General features: G+C 43.0%; 1 long non-coding RNA gene across 1 annotated transcript; it reads left to right on the top strand.

Annotated features, from left to right (window-relative positions):
• Positions 1 to 11,065: 11,065 nt before the first annotated feature.
• LOC146438713 (uncharacterized) lies at positions 11,066 to 15,615 on the top strand. Its single transcript, XR_014852117.1, has 3 exons — positions 11,066 to 11,320; positions 12,896 to 13,013; positions 14,503 to 15,615. It is a non-coding gene; the product is annotated as an uncharacterized LOC146438713 (long non-coding RNA).
• Positions 15,616 to 15,924: the final 309 nt, after the last annotated feature.

Below are 15,924 nucleotides of genomic sequence, written 5' to 3'. Positions count from 1 at the left end.
GTCACGAGTCGAGATAAAGACCCCAAGGAAACACTCCAAGGGTGAAACAGGCTCAATTTAGAGTTACAAAGTGAATTTATTACTAGCAGAGTCAGAGGAGAATAACGAGAAGTAAAATAAGCCCTTAAAAACACCGTTTCCCCCACCACCACCTCCTCCCTCCTTCCCACTGACAGTGCAGGGAACAGGGTGTGGGGGGTTTGGTCAGTTAATCACTGAGATCTTCTGCTGCTCAGGGAGAGAAGTCCTTCCCCTGTTTCATCGTGGGGTCCCTCCTACAGGAGACAGCTCTCTGTGAACTTCTCCAATGCGGCTCCAAACCTCACGAGCAGCAGCCATCCCAAAACTGCTGCTACATGAGTCCTGTCCCACATGCAGACAGTCCTCCCAAAACTGCTGCAGCATGGGTCACTTGTCCATGGGCTGCAGTCCCCCAAGGCCAGGCTGCTCCAGCTTGGAAGCAAGGGCCCCTTCTCTTGACCAGATCTCCTGCTGGACCATAGCCTCCTCCAGGCATTCACCAGTCCGGTGTGGGTGCTTCTTGCAGGGGCTGTGAGTGAATCTGTGCACCCCATGTGGATCCCCATGGGCTGCAGGGGCACAGCTGCTCCACCATGGTCCTCACCAGGGCTGGCAGAGGAATCTCAGCTCCAGCATCAGGAGCACCTCCTCCCTTCTCCACTGACTTTCGTGTCTCCATGTTTTTTCTTTCACATGTTCTCACCTCCTTCTCTTCCCTAGCTAGGAAAAAACTGTGCTGCTCCTTTGTTTTTGTTTTCTTCTTAAATATGTTATCACAGAAGTATTACCACCATCTCCAGTTGGCCCAGCTTTGGCCAGGGGCATGTCCATCTTCAGAGCCATGACGGATTGGCTCTGCTGGACATGGTGGAATCTTCCAGCAGCTTCTCACAGAAGCCATCTCTGTGGCCTCCTCCTGCTACCAAAACCCAGGCCAGGCAAAACCAACACAATATGCTATGTGTGAATGGGAGCCTGGCATCCAACAAATCTAAAGGACATTGTTTAAATAATGATTACAGTAGTACAGCTACTCCTCTCTTCAAAATTAAGTACACTGTAAGCCAACACTGGTGTAATTCCTCACAGGTCTGAAAGTATGTGACAGCTGACATACACCACTGAGTACAAATAAGGCACAATCAGGGTCTCTGCCTGGAAAAATTACTAAGAATTTATATTTTCTGGACCAAGGCTTGCATTTTTCAGCAAGTTTATCTCTCTTAAACAACAAATGAAACAGAGATGCTGGAAGAATGTAAAAACACAAGGAAGGAAAAAGAGGCGGTCTCAAGCCTGATAAGGCTTTTTTTATTCTTTTTTATTTAGATATTGTACAGTGTATTGCTCCCTTCTAAGCACAGAAAGATGTGAAGAGTGGCATCTACATCAGCAAGCTGGTGGTATGTGTAAAAGTGAAAGGGAAGACTGGGAATTGGGATTCCAATCCACTTTGCCCATGGCTGGTTTGTTGTCACAGAAATTCAGTGTCACCATGACCTTACAGCATTAGGAAGAGCTGTAGCATTCCTGAGAAAAGTCAGAGCAGCTATCCCACCTAGGAGAAACTGTCCAGAGTAGAATCAGAGAATCATAGAGTTGATCTTAAAGATCATCTTGTTCCAACCCCCTTGCAGGGACACCTATTAAACCAGTTGCCTCAGAGACCCATCCAACCTGGCTTTGAGCACTTTCAAGGATGGGCCATCCACAATTTCTCTGGTCTAGGAACCAGCTTGTCTTGTAGCCAGATCTGAAGCTTTCCAGGTTTTTCTATAAATTGTTGAGCTGCTATTTCCAGAGCACTAGGCTGCCACCTGACACCCAGCAGCAATGCCAAGGCTGTCTTCACAGTCTGCATGCTCAGAGTCTTCCCAGGCAAAAATGGTCCTGACATGACTTCACAGTACAAAAAAGTTCAAAAGGTTTTGTTTTCACTCCAAGGCAGATCCAAAACACATTTTGAAACTTTGAAAGTCATTGTAAAATGGATTCACTGTCTTCCTGCCAGCTACAGTCAGCTGGTTGGGCTGCAGAAAAAAAGAGCCGAGTTGCTGTAAAACACCCAAAACAGAGGAGAGCACAATTCTGTTTACAGTGACCCAAACTTCTAAAACTCTTCTTAAAATGAAAACCCACTAAGGACTGTTCCCAATTAATGGGACATTTGTGAGCACAACCACACGTAGACAAGTTGGGGTTGGTCCTAGTCCACGCTGTAAGGGGACAGCTGCTTTGAATTCTGGTACATTAAACTGGCTGAAGGCAGAACTGGACCTGCTGAGAATGGCAGTGCAAAGATCCTGCCATGCATTTGGCACAAAGCCCCACAGACTGCTGAAAGTCATTTGGGAAGCTCAAGGAGTGAGGTTTGCCCCTGGAGGAGCCTTGTCTTCTGCCTGCACCAGGCAGGGGAATTCATTCTGCCTTTTGCAGAATAGCCCATTGCAATGGGACAAGAACCTTTGGCCTCCTCATGCATTCCCAAGAGGATGTCCCCATGCTGAGGGCTGGGACTAGTCCCTCCTCAAGGTTTGGTTTGGGTTTTCTTTTAATATTTCAGTATCTTCATCCTCTACTCACACAGAGAGTTCAGAGCTGCCCTTTGCCAGCCTTATCCTGACTGTGATGTTGGTGCTTTACACTCCCCTGTCTTTAGACTGGGAACTGAATACAAAATGTAGGGAAGAAATTACTCCCATCACACTTACAGTAGTTTTAATATACTGGGATCTCAGTAGATTTCTCAAGGCTTAAACCAGTATTATTGAGAGCTACATGAATCCCTGAGAACAGAGCTGATGATTCTACTGGAATGGGGAGCCATACCCTTATTTTAACACAGGTTTCTAAAACAAAGACAGCCATATGCTTAGAGCTGAATGAGGCTGTTGTTACCCAGAAAGAGACCTTCTTTCCAAGGCTTACACCATGTTTTCTTAAATTTTCGAAGGACAAAACCCAGCCATTTTAATGAACCTAACTCAATAATTCCTAATCCTTAAGTTAAACACTAACAGTGAAGCTCAAAAACTGGCCTCCCAAGTTTCAAAACACAAATCATGACCAGAACCCATTGGTAAACATTCCTGAAAATAAGTTTTGTTTTGTTTTCCCCCTCATGCTCTGCTGAACCTTGGAAAAACTAACTCACTCCTAATATTAATCCTAGTATAAACAGATTAGGAGCTCCCCTTCCCCCTGCTCTGCAAAAAATAATGCCTGTGAAAAGACATTTTATTCGCATCAATGAAACCTGAACATTTGTCTATTTTATGGACACCTTAAAAACAAATTCTCTATTTTCTTATTTTGAAGGCTGAGACAAAAGTTTAATGTGTTATAAGAAAAGTGATACTTTTTCTTTGCATCTATTTGATTACCAGAATTTGTGACTTTATCAGAAATAGCAGATCCAGCCCTTTTCCTCCTTAAATGAGGGTGTGCCAAGCATCCAGTTGGAGATATCTCCCTGTTCCTTTCTCAGCAGCAGTGTGTGACACAACCCATTAGGAGCTGAACGAGTGCTGGGGAAGGGTGATTTCAGCCAGACATCTGAGCTATGGCTTGATTCCTCACAATTCATTAATTTTGAGGTGTTATTTCAGCAGCTCCATGGGCTCTGCATCTGGCAGTTTTTCTCTGCTCTCCTGCCCTTGAGGCAACACTAATGCCAATGGAAAGAAGCAGCTTTCATCCTTCAGATCTTGTACCGAAATTCTAGTGATGTACAAGGGGGTCTCTTCCCATCTGAGCACTGTGTGATTCCTGTGGCCTTTACAGTGTGTGGTTCCTATGGCTTGGGCTTGGTACATTTCCCCAGGGTATAAGGTGAGGTACTACCCAGGGAAATAAGAAAATCTATCCCACTGGGAACGCTGGCAGAGAAAGTTTCCCTGAGAAGCCAAAGTTGTTGGCGGATGCTCTGCTTTGCCTGTGTCGATCAGACACCCCCAAGAAAGATAATGCACCTCCCTGTATCGCACATGACTTACAAATCTCAGATAACAGCATGTGCTCCAGATTTACAGCCAAAAATGGACATCTTGGGGTATGGAGAACTGCAGTTTATGAACATTTGGTTTTATGTTGGGTCAGACAGAGTTAAAGACAATCTTGGAGCATAGATTGGGCCATCTGTTATCAAGGGAATGGCTGATCAGAAAGTGTTTGTACTTTAACACTTCAGGCTCAACTCCTGCAAATGCCAAAGCTTGGAAGTGACTTTATTTCTGCATGTGAAGATGTTGTTCACAGATATAAACTTTGTAAGCTGGGTGTGTATGAATTAGGAAGGTGGCTAGGCAAGGCAAGGTGCTGAGGCAGAAGAAAGGAGGAAACAAAGAAGGAAAAAGAAAAAAAAATTAAAAAGACTGATAGAAAGAAAGATGGAATGATATCAGTTATAATGGAAAAATCTGCCAAGATATTAGAAATTTTGACAAATTCTGTGGTGCCACACCATTCCCCAGCCCGTTATTTGTGGGTCTTACCTCCTTCTCCTGGGCACAATGACAGCATTTGCAGAAGAACAATTCAGTGTGCTGCAGTCTGACAGGGATTACTCATTCACTCAGTGCATTAAATGTAGTTTCTTCAGAGTAATGGCATCAAGTATAAAATCCTCTAGCTCACATAGCCTCTGAGGGAGAGCTAGTAACCCTCTGCTCAGCTGCAATGCTTGCAGGTTGAGCAGCTTAAAATGCCTTTGGAAAGAAGCTGAGGCTTGTTAAGCCAGTAAGGTTATTGGGAGGGAGGGGGAGCAGAGAATAAATAGCTAATTGAAATAATTATCCCAACACAGGTGCCTTTACTATTCCTGTGAGTAGATTTCCATAGCAGCCTTTCTGCTGGAGAACCAAGTACCATGAAGCAGCCTTGAAAAAACTTCCCCTCCCTACATGGCCTTTGACTCCCCTATGTGATTTTTCCTTTTTCCTGCACAGGACAGTATTGTGCTCACCAAGAATATATATTCAGGTTTCTCTGTGTGCTTCAGCACCCTCATCAGCAGGGATGGCTCTTAATTGCATTTGTTCTCTAAAGCTGACAAGAACTGCCCCCCAATTTTACATAGTTTTACCCTTGCTAAATATTATGGCCCATTGAACTGCCTTGTCCATGTAATGCTGCAAATTTTCAAGTGTTGCACAACAGTAATGACTGATGAAATTACTAATCAGCCTCAATAAATCATAATGTGACAAACAGCATTACTAACTGCATAATAATCCCTCTGTGTTGCCTTTACAAAATCTCATAGAAGAGTTCCCAATTGTTCTCCAATGCACCACTAGATGTACAAAAGTCACTTTGACATGATCCATGGTGTTATCCAGAGCAGGGAGAGGCTGTCCATTGCTTGCTCTTTACTTAAAAGGAGTTAGAAATATGCTTGAGTCTCTTGGGATGTGTAAAGTAGTGGTCACATGCCTGGCAGCGAGAAGCAGAAAAGTGCACTAAGTGGTAGAAGCAATTTTTAAGCAGAAGATTATGTAGCAATCTCAATGGATTCTCTTTTCTATGTACCATAAAGGGGTGGTGGGTGGGAGCTGAGCAGAGCTGAGCTTACTGGCAGATAAAGTAAGAACATTTGACAAATTGAAGAGATATTTATTACTTTAATATTTTTAAAATGCCTTTTAGCCTCCACTTTTCAGCTATTCCAAAATATGAATTAGCTTGGATTTACATTGTTGATGAACCATGGAGAGTGTGAGCATCCTAAAGTGATTTCATTGTGTGAATATAGATCTTGCCTCCCTGCACAGCTCTGATCACTGGTGATTAGAGGTTTGTAGGGGTTTTGTCAGCTGGGCAGGCACCTCATGGGGACTCCTTACCTCAGTATGGAGACTCTCATTTCTCTACATTGGTTACAATGCTGCTCAGCATCCTAAATGACCTCCTGCACATGCTTGCTTTTCACCATTGCCATAAAATCCTAATTTTTGCATCCAAATTGGGCACCTCTGACCAGTCATGCATACATCTCCTTAAGTGATCCCAAATCTGGAGCAGCTCCATAACTAGAAGAGATTTACTCACACAAGCCTGGGTGGCTGGCTATGATTTTTATGTTCCAGCGGAACATTCAAGGAATATGTGATGTCCTCATTAAATGCTTGTGCTCCACATGGCTCTGATTTGCTGCTGGCCACGACAGGAGCCCTGTCACAGCAAATCACCCTCCCCTCCTTGTCTGCAGACTCAGCTGCATGCTCAGCTTTGGGGTAATACCGGTAAAATATACCACACATTTCTAAACCAGATGAAATTAGACTAAACTTAGATGATATGATGCCCAGTAAATCTGAGTTTAGTGGGATGTGCAATTAAGTGTGCTACAGCCAAAGATTAATTACAAACTCTGCATCAGCTGTGTGGATGTCTGTAATGAACATCATGGATGTCCAGGAACTCTCACTGCCCTGCAGACCCCTGTGCATCACCATGCTTTGCCTCCAAAGACACATTTTAGCTGAGGTCACCCTCAGCACAGCCACAGATCACTGAATATGTAACAGCAGCTGTTTGTGTGTGACTCTGCAGACTTTGTTGACTCTCCCAAGTACCTTTTATCATGTTAAATGTTCCCAAAAATGGTTACCACTGATGTGTCTGCTCTGGGACCCCCATCTCACTGGGACTTGACAATGAGGAAGGAGATATTTGCCTTGAGAGACAACCCAAATATGAGATCAAGTGACTGTGATTGTCCCCAGGCTTTGCACTGAGTTTAGATCAAAGACAGATGGTGACAGAATCTCACTTTGCTCGCTAGGCTTGTTAAAGGCTTCCCAGGAGGATAGAGACATGGTCTGCCAAGCTGAGCCCTAACCACGAGGCTCCACAGCATTTGGGGTAGGGAACAAGGATTGCTGGGGGGCAGCTAGTGACTCCAGAGGGAAAGGTGGCCCAAAGGAACAGGCATGACCTCCATGTGAGGTGGGACAAGGCAGGTGGGAGCAGGGAATGGGGGGTCTAATTGCTCTGCTTATGGCACCACTAATCATTTAGGATTCATGCTGGGAAAGACACTTACCCTGTCAGCATCTTTCTGTTTGCCACCTCTGTGGCAGAAGGAGGCTCTTCTGCCTCCTTCCCATTATAATTGTACATGAAGAAGGTATGGCTAATACAACCTTCAGGGTGCTAAAATGAAGAATGCCCTGTTAAACCCCATATCAGTCCTTTTAAAACTGTTTCACAGAACCAGCGTTAGAAAAGATATTTTAGATTTATATTTCAAAGCTGAGGCTTTTTAAAGGTGTAAATTGTCCCATAGCTTTCCTGGAAGAACAAGACAGACATTAAAATATTCCATGAAGATAAGCGACTTTGCTGGGTTTACATGCTAGATTAGTGTTTTTATGGTTTCCACACATCTTTTATCTCCTGTGCAGAGGTGTGAGTCATGCTTTTTTATTGAAGGAGTGCATATTATTAAAGTGGTGTAGTTCTACACTAAAAACACTTTCACAAGAGAGTAGAGCATGGGAATGTGTAAGAAGATTTTATCCAAGCAGTTTTTATTTCCTCTGCTGAATAGGCTGCATCATAGCCTCTAAGGATATGATCTGGAGGTCTACACAATAACAGAGCTGTTTCTTTGTCCTTTAGTTCACCCTATTTTAACCAGACAGGAATTTTGCTCATGTCCAACTTCATGGTCTCAGCACAGAGCAGAGCACTCCTGGCTCAGAGACATCACCTGAGCCATTAGCAGGACAAGTTTGTCTCTCTGCTGATTTCAATGCAGTGATCCAGGGAAGGATATTCTCCTGGTTTTATGGCATATGAAACAGTGCCAGCTTTGCAGCTTGTTCCCTTTCTTGTCCTCTGCCACCATGGCAGCTGCAGCAGGGCCACCCATGATTTGTAGAACCATAGAATATCCTGAGTTGGAAGAGACCCACAAGGCTCATTGAGTCTAACTCCTGACCCCACCCAGGTTAAACCAAGAAATCACACCATGTGCCTGAGAGCATTGTCCAAATGTTTCTTCAACTCTGGCAGGCTTGGTGCCACTTACCAGGAAACCTGATTGTCCATGTACTCATCACAATCCTGCAAATAAACAGCCTTTGCTGTCTACACTGCCAGGTAGCCAGGCCTGAGGTTTGGTTATCCTGCAAGCCACAGTGTGGGTCAGCTTGAATTTCACTTCAGCTGGGTCCCTGAACTGTGCAGGGCTTTTATTCAGGAGCGTGGTAAAATACAGTCAGCCCATCTTGGGTTTCTTCCCCAGAAAAGTGCAAGCACTGCAGAGCTGGGGGGGATGAGTGGTGCCAGGGAAAATCCCTTGGAGTGAAGCAACACTCTGCTGATAGCAGTTGGACTCACAGAGGTCAGACTCCTTTGCCCCCATCTCCCACCCAGGTCATCCCAAAAGCCAGACTCTGGTCATGAAAGATTTAAGGTTTCCCTCTCAGCTTTGCTAATGTGTTGCTGTGCCCCACAGCTTGAGTCCAGGCAGGGCTGCAAATGTCAGTGCAAAGAGATAAACTGACTTGCCAAGACTCTTAGCACTGTGAGCAGACAGGATGACTCCAGAATATCTGACTGCAGGGTGAATGCTGCCCTGCAGCCACCAGCAGGCTGATGTCTCTGATGAATGTGCTGCTGGGACTCTGCAGTTCACCATCCCTGCTGCAAAACCACTGCGAGCTCTGCGCCAGCTCTATCCTCTCCCGAAAAGTAGCTGCTGGACACCACAGGTGAAACTGTTTCTGTTGATCATTAAATACATTTAAATGCAAGATAAACGATGACAGATCAGTGGGATGAAATTTGGGCTGGTGCTGCTCACAGGACCAAAGGCTGACAGACAGCGTTATGTCTGGAGAACCCACTCTTCTGCTGATAGATTTTAACTGACTACAAGGGACATGAGAAGGGGGACAAAAGTATTTGGGTCAAGGAAGGCTTGGTGTGAGCAAAGTTCCCGTGAGAGTTGGAAGTTCAAACAAAAACAGAGACAAAGCATCCCCTTCTCAGTTGGCTGTGACACTGACTGACACTACTGACTCCAGGATTATTAGTCCTTATCCACATTAATACATAAGGTTCAGGACACAGGATTTCGGACCACCAAGTAGTAATATTCTGTTGTCTGTGGTAATGTGATATTTGTTTGAATAATTTGTTTGAATATGAAAACCAGTCTTATAATATAAGAGGTCTTGTTGCCAAGATCATCTACTGTGAATGAGAAAAATTGTGTAAATTAAATGGTAACCTTTTTGCTCTCACTGCTTTCTTTGCTAAAATAGATAAACAATAGAATATTTCAGTCTCACAAACTTGTTTCTGAGCAAGGCAGTTAACTCACAATGCCAGAAACATAAGGCTGGACCTGAATCAGGGTTCAAGAGGTGAGAGGGGACACCATCTACAGCCACATTTAGCTCTCAGCTGGACAAAGTGTCAAGGGATGTGCACATAGTCTCAGGCACATGGTGGATTCTTGGGGTGTCCTTAGGCAGGGCAGAAGTTCACCTTGATGATCCTTGTGAGTTCCTTCCAACTTAGGATATTATGTGACTCTGTGATCCAAAAGTTGCTGATGTTGCAGTGACTGCTATTTCCCGCTGATCCCAGGTGCAAGACCTCTGCCTGGACCTGAGTTTGGTTGCTTTCTCCAAATTTTATTTTTATCTTAAATCAGTTTTAACAGGCATGAAGAGATTTACAAGAAAAGTTTGCCCTCAGGCTTGCTCATCTTCCCTGAGAGTCTTCCATATTCCAGTGATGTTCCCCAGGGGAGCTGAAGGAGCATTTACATTTGTTTGGATGAGAAACGAAGATTACAGATTTTTAAAGTAGTGTTTTCCCACCCTCACTCTAAGGGGAAACAAACACATGCATCAAACACATTGATGCTGGGACTTTCATTCCTCTGACTGCTCTTCAACAGATGTACTTATAATTAATGGACACTGTGAAATGTCAAGACTGGTTTAATACTGTGCAATCCTGACAGTCGCTCAGCAGGAGACCTGCAGGAGTGCAAAGAGCTCTGACTTGGTTGCAGAAGAACTTTAAAGAAAAACCCTGTAAAAGTGAATTTGTCCTAAGTCCAAAACATCCCTTAGGGTTGTTGAGGCTTAAGCAGGTAACAGGAACTTTATTCATGTCCATGAATACCATGCAAAAACTTGTGGGCTTTTGCACAGCTTTGACAACAGCTGCAGGTGAAGCTGGACAGAAGCTCACTGCAGGTCAAACTCCCCAGCTCAAGCTCAAATAGTTGCAAATCCACAAGAACCCCTGGGATTTCATGCTGTGGAGAAGTCCCCCAGAGCCACGGATCAGCTCTGGAGAAGCTTAGGATGATCATCACTGCTGGCATGACCACTCAACGTGAGCAGTAAGAAACTCCAGGAGAATGTTGGTTGTATTTTCTGTTCCTGGAAGTGTCAGGTCTTAGATGAGGTTTTGAAAAAAAACCAAAACCAAACCGAACTGACCCTTTCTGTGCTGCTATTCCTACTCAGTGAAGATATCCAGGTGTGCACTGGTGCTGTCCAGAGATCACATGGGCACAGGACCAACAGTTCATTCCTTTTGGTCTCAATACAAAGTAATGTGCCCAAATAAGCATTTGTGAGCCCAAGTACTCTATTGGGTTTGGATCTCAGCACTTAGAAGAGATCTGTTTTCTTTCACATCAGTTTCTAGGGGTTTTTTTTTGTAGAGCAATAGCCAGGTTTCTGCACCGCCCTGTACATGTCTCTCTCTAGGAAGCTCAACTATCATATTTCCAAAACTTTATTAACATCTTCCTTCAGTGAAAGTTTGGGGGAAAGGGAGAGATGTATGATTTCTATCCATTTTCTTATGCCCTTTTAAAACTTAGCTCTAGATGAAACCAATCTGGGAAAAAAAAAAAAAAAAAAAAAATCACCACCTCTGTAGGCCCCTTCTCTTATAAACTCTGGTTTCAGCTTCAATGGCTTTTTCATGTGACACACAGGTGGAATTCAGTTGCTTAAATGTGGTAACCCAGTGCTTTTGAGATACGTCTTGTGGCTCACCTGGCCCCCATCAGACCCTCTGTAGGTCCTGTGTGACACAGCCCCAGCCCATGGGGGTATCTTACAGCTCTTAGCCTCTCTCAAACAGCACTGGATTACTCTGCTGGGAAAATCAAATCATGGACACAGTTTTCAGGGTTGCCCTGTCATCATTCAAGGGACAACAAATAGTGTTTGAACATATCTGTTCCCAGGCAGTGCTAGCTGGATTTATTTTTTCAGATTTATGGTGCTTTGATCAAGCAGAAAAACACACTTTGGTGAGTAATGGCTTTTATCAATGGAAAATGTTAAACATGCTTTTTGGCACTTAAAGGTCCTCCTGTACACCCCAAAGCTTATCTTTTTTTTCCAGTGATACCAATTATTCTAGCAGGAGATACTACCAAAAACTTTGTTTTGCTTCTCGTGATGAGTTGAAATTGATACTTTGCACACATGAAGATGAGATAGAATTTAAACATTCTCTCTAAAACTTTCAGCTCCTGCTTTGCAATAAAACATCTGAAAGAGAAGTAGGAACACATAAAGAACATTAAATAAATAATTCTTGAGAATACATATGTCTTAAAATAATTTTAGTATTAATGCTAGCTCCAACTAAGCTGTACTCTGGTTTGCTGACTGAGAATCTGGCAGAGCTGATTTATCCAACAAGCACATAAGCTTTTTAATTTTTTTCCTTCTAATAGAATCAGACTGTGGTTTCCTCAGGTGTATATTTTGTGAAACATCAGAGGATTTTTTTCCCCCCGAATTATTATTTTGGAGTTATTTTTGAGAAATTAATGCTTGTTTTTCTCAGTCTCTGATTCCCAGCACCCAAGGCACACTGGCTAGCTTTGCATTTGCCCAGACAAATGATGGCATCCTCCTTTGTTTTCTCTGACAAGTTGTGACTTAACCTAGATCGTACATTTGAATGTGGGAAATGACACGTCAGGTCCACCAGTTTGCATGTTTGTCTGTTTAGGGAAGTGAGCATAACACAAGTAGGAGTACTTTGGATTAAAAATATGTGGAACTTTGTGCAAGAGAAACTTGGCATATTTTCTTTCCTCAGCTGATCTTCTGCTAGCCTTTCTGAAGAACACTGTGGGCCAAGTCCCATTTTCTGGACAAAAGGATAGGGAAAGGGTTCTATATATGCTGGCTGTGAAACCTGAAATGATGTAAAATTTGCAGAGTCTTGAGTTTTGTTTGAAACATAGCTCATTTTCCCTCAAGGATTTGCTCCAGTTCCCACCCTTTCTCAAACAAACACAGTTGGGCCAATCCACGTGAACTTGGACAATTTATGGCTCTGCATCCGTTCTGTGCAGAACTCTCTGCCTTCAGATGGTTTTGACATGAAACCAGATGAAGAATTTGCTCCATCCCAAAACTTAGCATGCAATTCAGAGCAGGAACCCATGTGGATTGAAACTACAGCAAATGGTTTTGTAATCCCCTTCAAAGAGAAACAACCAAGCAGAGCAGCGGTTCTGCTAATGGTTCAAGGAAGCGCTGTTGATTAATGATCTCAAACTATTTGCAAACAAAAATAACTGGAAATCAGTTCAAAGGGACGTCACATTCCTGTCACTTAGTGAATTTTGACTAAAATATGAACACGTTGACAATTGCATAACTTGGATATGAATGTCTTTCACTGTATTTTGTGTATTTCCATGCTGTCACAAACAGGAGTTGTGCCACGTGGACAAGTGTTACAGTGTCCTAATGAATTTTTCAGAACATAGCAGTGGCACTAGGGGAAGTTGTAGTACTTGAAAATACACAGGACTAGATTGGTAATAGTACATTTATAAAGTTTTTTTGCTTTTCCTTCCCAGAATTTACTTGGAAATTACCTTACCGCTTCTGGCATTAGGATTTTTAGATGTGGTTTGTGGAATAACCAATAAAGAAATGCAATTAACCAATTACAGTGCTGAACACATGGCAAATCAAGTAAGAAACCTCAACCCCCATGATAATACTAAGTAGTAATATATGAGCAATATCCTCACTTCTGGGAATCTCTAGTTCTGAAAGCAGTAGATCTAGAACTGGTCCATAATATTTGCATTTCTAGCCACTTTTCTTCTTTTTGGCTGACAACTGATATTTCTGAACAGCCATCAAAGCTAAAGGATGGTTATCACTCTATGCCAAGGTGATAATCCAGTCACTTTTGTGGTGGATGGAAGACCTTTTAGCACTTCAGCCTTCAGATCCCTTCCTTGCTTTGTGCAATTCAAACCGAACCTTCGGAACAGGCAGGTTTAGGTGGAACCAGCACAGGAAAAAAGCAGACTGTAAACTGAAAAAAAATCACAGAGGTATTTTGGAAGGAGTAGAGAAGTGGGGAGAGAATGATTGCGGAGAAGTCTGAAATTAAATCGGCTTCAGTTCTTAAACAAGATCTGTGTTTCTTCTGGCTCTTTATCTCTTTGAGACAATATGTTCTCTAAAAGCTGCTTTTTTTTTTTTTTTGTAATCTGTTGTTCTTGGCAGAGAAATCTTGTCTTTAAGTAGTTTACATGAAAGCAGAGTTATTCATTACGGACAGCTCTTGATACCTCCTGTGAAGGTTTCATGAGCCATTATGGATTGAGTAAAGAGGGAGCAGAACACCAAGAGCTTTCATGTGCTCAGGTTAAAGACCACTGCCCTCAGAAGAAACCAGCAGAAGGGGAAAATTGGTTTGTTTTTTTTTTGCAGTCCTTGCCTTTTGCTGAGCCATGCAGGAGCAGGGTGTTAACTGAGAAGCCAGCCTGTGTGTGGCTCTGGTTTGTTTGACAGCAGTGACCAAAATTAAGTTTTTAAGGTTTAAGGTAATAACCAAACAAAAAAAAATGACAACAACAAAAAGTACTTAACTAAGCAAATGAGTCATAGCATAACAAAGCAAAAATCCACTACACAGTTTCTGTCTGCATGTTATTTTAATTGCTGAAACTATAAAATGTACATATTTATGTATGCATAGAGATCCAATGTTATGCTGTCTCAGCAATACATCTCCAAATTCCCCATGGTTTGATTTTGCTCTACTTAAAGCATGCATTTCTAGAATATTTTAAATTATTTTAGTTAGCTGATCAGGATGAGATTAAGAGGTGTCTTGGTCACGGGCCATGGCTGCCTGTAAAGGCAATGGGTAGTGAAGGTTCAGTCCTCTTTAATTACACACACATAAGCATGACAAGGTCTGGTGGTTGCAAGCTGAAGTCAGGAAAAAGCTGAATAGGAAATAAAATGTAAATTTATTATCCTGACCATAATTAGATATTGGAACAGTTCCTGAGGATAGAGGTAACCCCTCTCTTCTCAAGACTGGATCTCTTTCTGCCAGAACTGCTGTGCCCCAGCTCTCAGCTGCTGGCTCTAAGCAAGGAACCACACTAAGACAAATACCTGAATTGTTAGTGCTGCTTCTCTTCTTTTTTAATTTCAGTTTAATGTGCAAGTCCTCTGCATGAATATTACTACAAGATGAGGAAATGCCAGAGGCAATATAAGGGAATCAAATTCTCACTTGGCTGCAACTTTCATCCTGGAGGGACTTTTTCACAGGGTACATGTGAGTGCACTGGTGGCAACAGAGAGGGGTCCTGCTGCAACAGAAAGTACCAGCAGAAGCTGAAACTGTGTGAGATAACCTGCACTTCAGAAAGCACAGAAACTTCTGGAAACCTCTAAAGACCACATGAGAAACAACCAGGGCTCCCGCCTCTCATAGGGTATGAAAAGATGGGATCACTTCTCATAATGTGGCAATAATTCCATCATTTTTGTGGTTTATGAAGTCAGCAGGGCTCTGTGCAGGGTTTGACACCTCGTAACTCACAGCTGCCTGTCGGCTGTGCGTGTGTTGGGCACACGTGTCTCACGCCGTGCCGTTCCGAGCTCTCCGTGGCTCTGTTTGGGTGGCAGCAGGAGCTCAGCACTCCCAGGGGTGCCCAGGGGAGGTGGCTGTGCTGTGACCCTCAGGAATCATGGCTTCCTCAGCCATCATGCTAAGGAGGAAGGGCTGAGCTGCAGCAGATCATGCTGGACAATTCACCTCAGCGCTGGCTTTTTGTAAACTCCTTGTGTATCTCAGCTGCATCCACTGTCCCCTTCTCTGCTGAAGTTGCATTACAAATATTAACACTCAGCTTAAAAACACTTATATTTATGTTGCTTGAAATCCTGCTTTCTCTATGACACCAGTGATGGTGAATCTGCAAAGATTTGGGGATGTGGCTGAGCACCCATTGAAGGGTGAAGTGTCCGTGTGAACTAAAATGGTGCCAGAAACTACTAGAAATAAAAAATTATTTAATTACATTTCTGACAGGTCTTGTTCTAGAAATTAAATGAGAGCCCAAACACTGAGCATGTTGAAAATTTAGGGTCAGATCCAGAGGCTTATTCACCACTTGGCTTAGTGGCCAAAAGATAATCTCATGCTTTTGTAGGTCCTGGGATTTTTCCTGTGATGTTTCAATTTGTAGGCATGAAACAGAGTAGACCAAGAGCTGCTCTAACATGGCCTGAATGCAAAAGACCTTCAAAAGTTAGCAAAGCACCATGTTTTCTAAGACAGAAGGATACCACAGATTTACCCTGTAGGATGTAAAAAGGCTAAGAGACTCCTGAGCATTGACTCTTCTTCAGTGCAACATGGATTCTCCAGGAAACTTAGGACAACTATGAAAACCTGGGATAATATAAAGTTGCCCTCACTTACATGAGTATCAGCTTTTTCTTTGCATCAGAATTCATGTCTAATGCTTAATGACAGAAGAATCACCTTTTGTTTTTCCTACTCTTTTCATCATTCAACTTTCAGTAAAACTTTCAGTAAAAGCTTGTTAACTCATTTTGATAAGGG

Source organism: Lichenostomus cassidix, chromosome 4 (genome assembly GCF_008360975.1).
Source record: "Lichenostomus cassidix isolate B80296 chromosome 4, HeHo_3.0, whole genome shotgun sequence".
Lineage (NCBI taxonomy): Eukaryota > Metazoa > Chordata > Aves > Passeriformes > Meliphagidae > Lichenostomus > Lichenostomus cassidix.
This window is presented reverse-complemented; position numbering and strand designations above follow the sequence as displayed.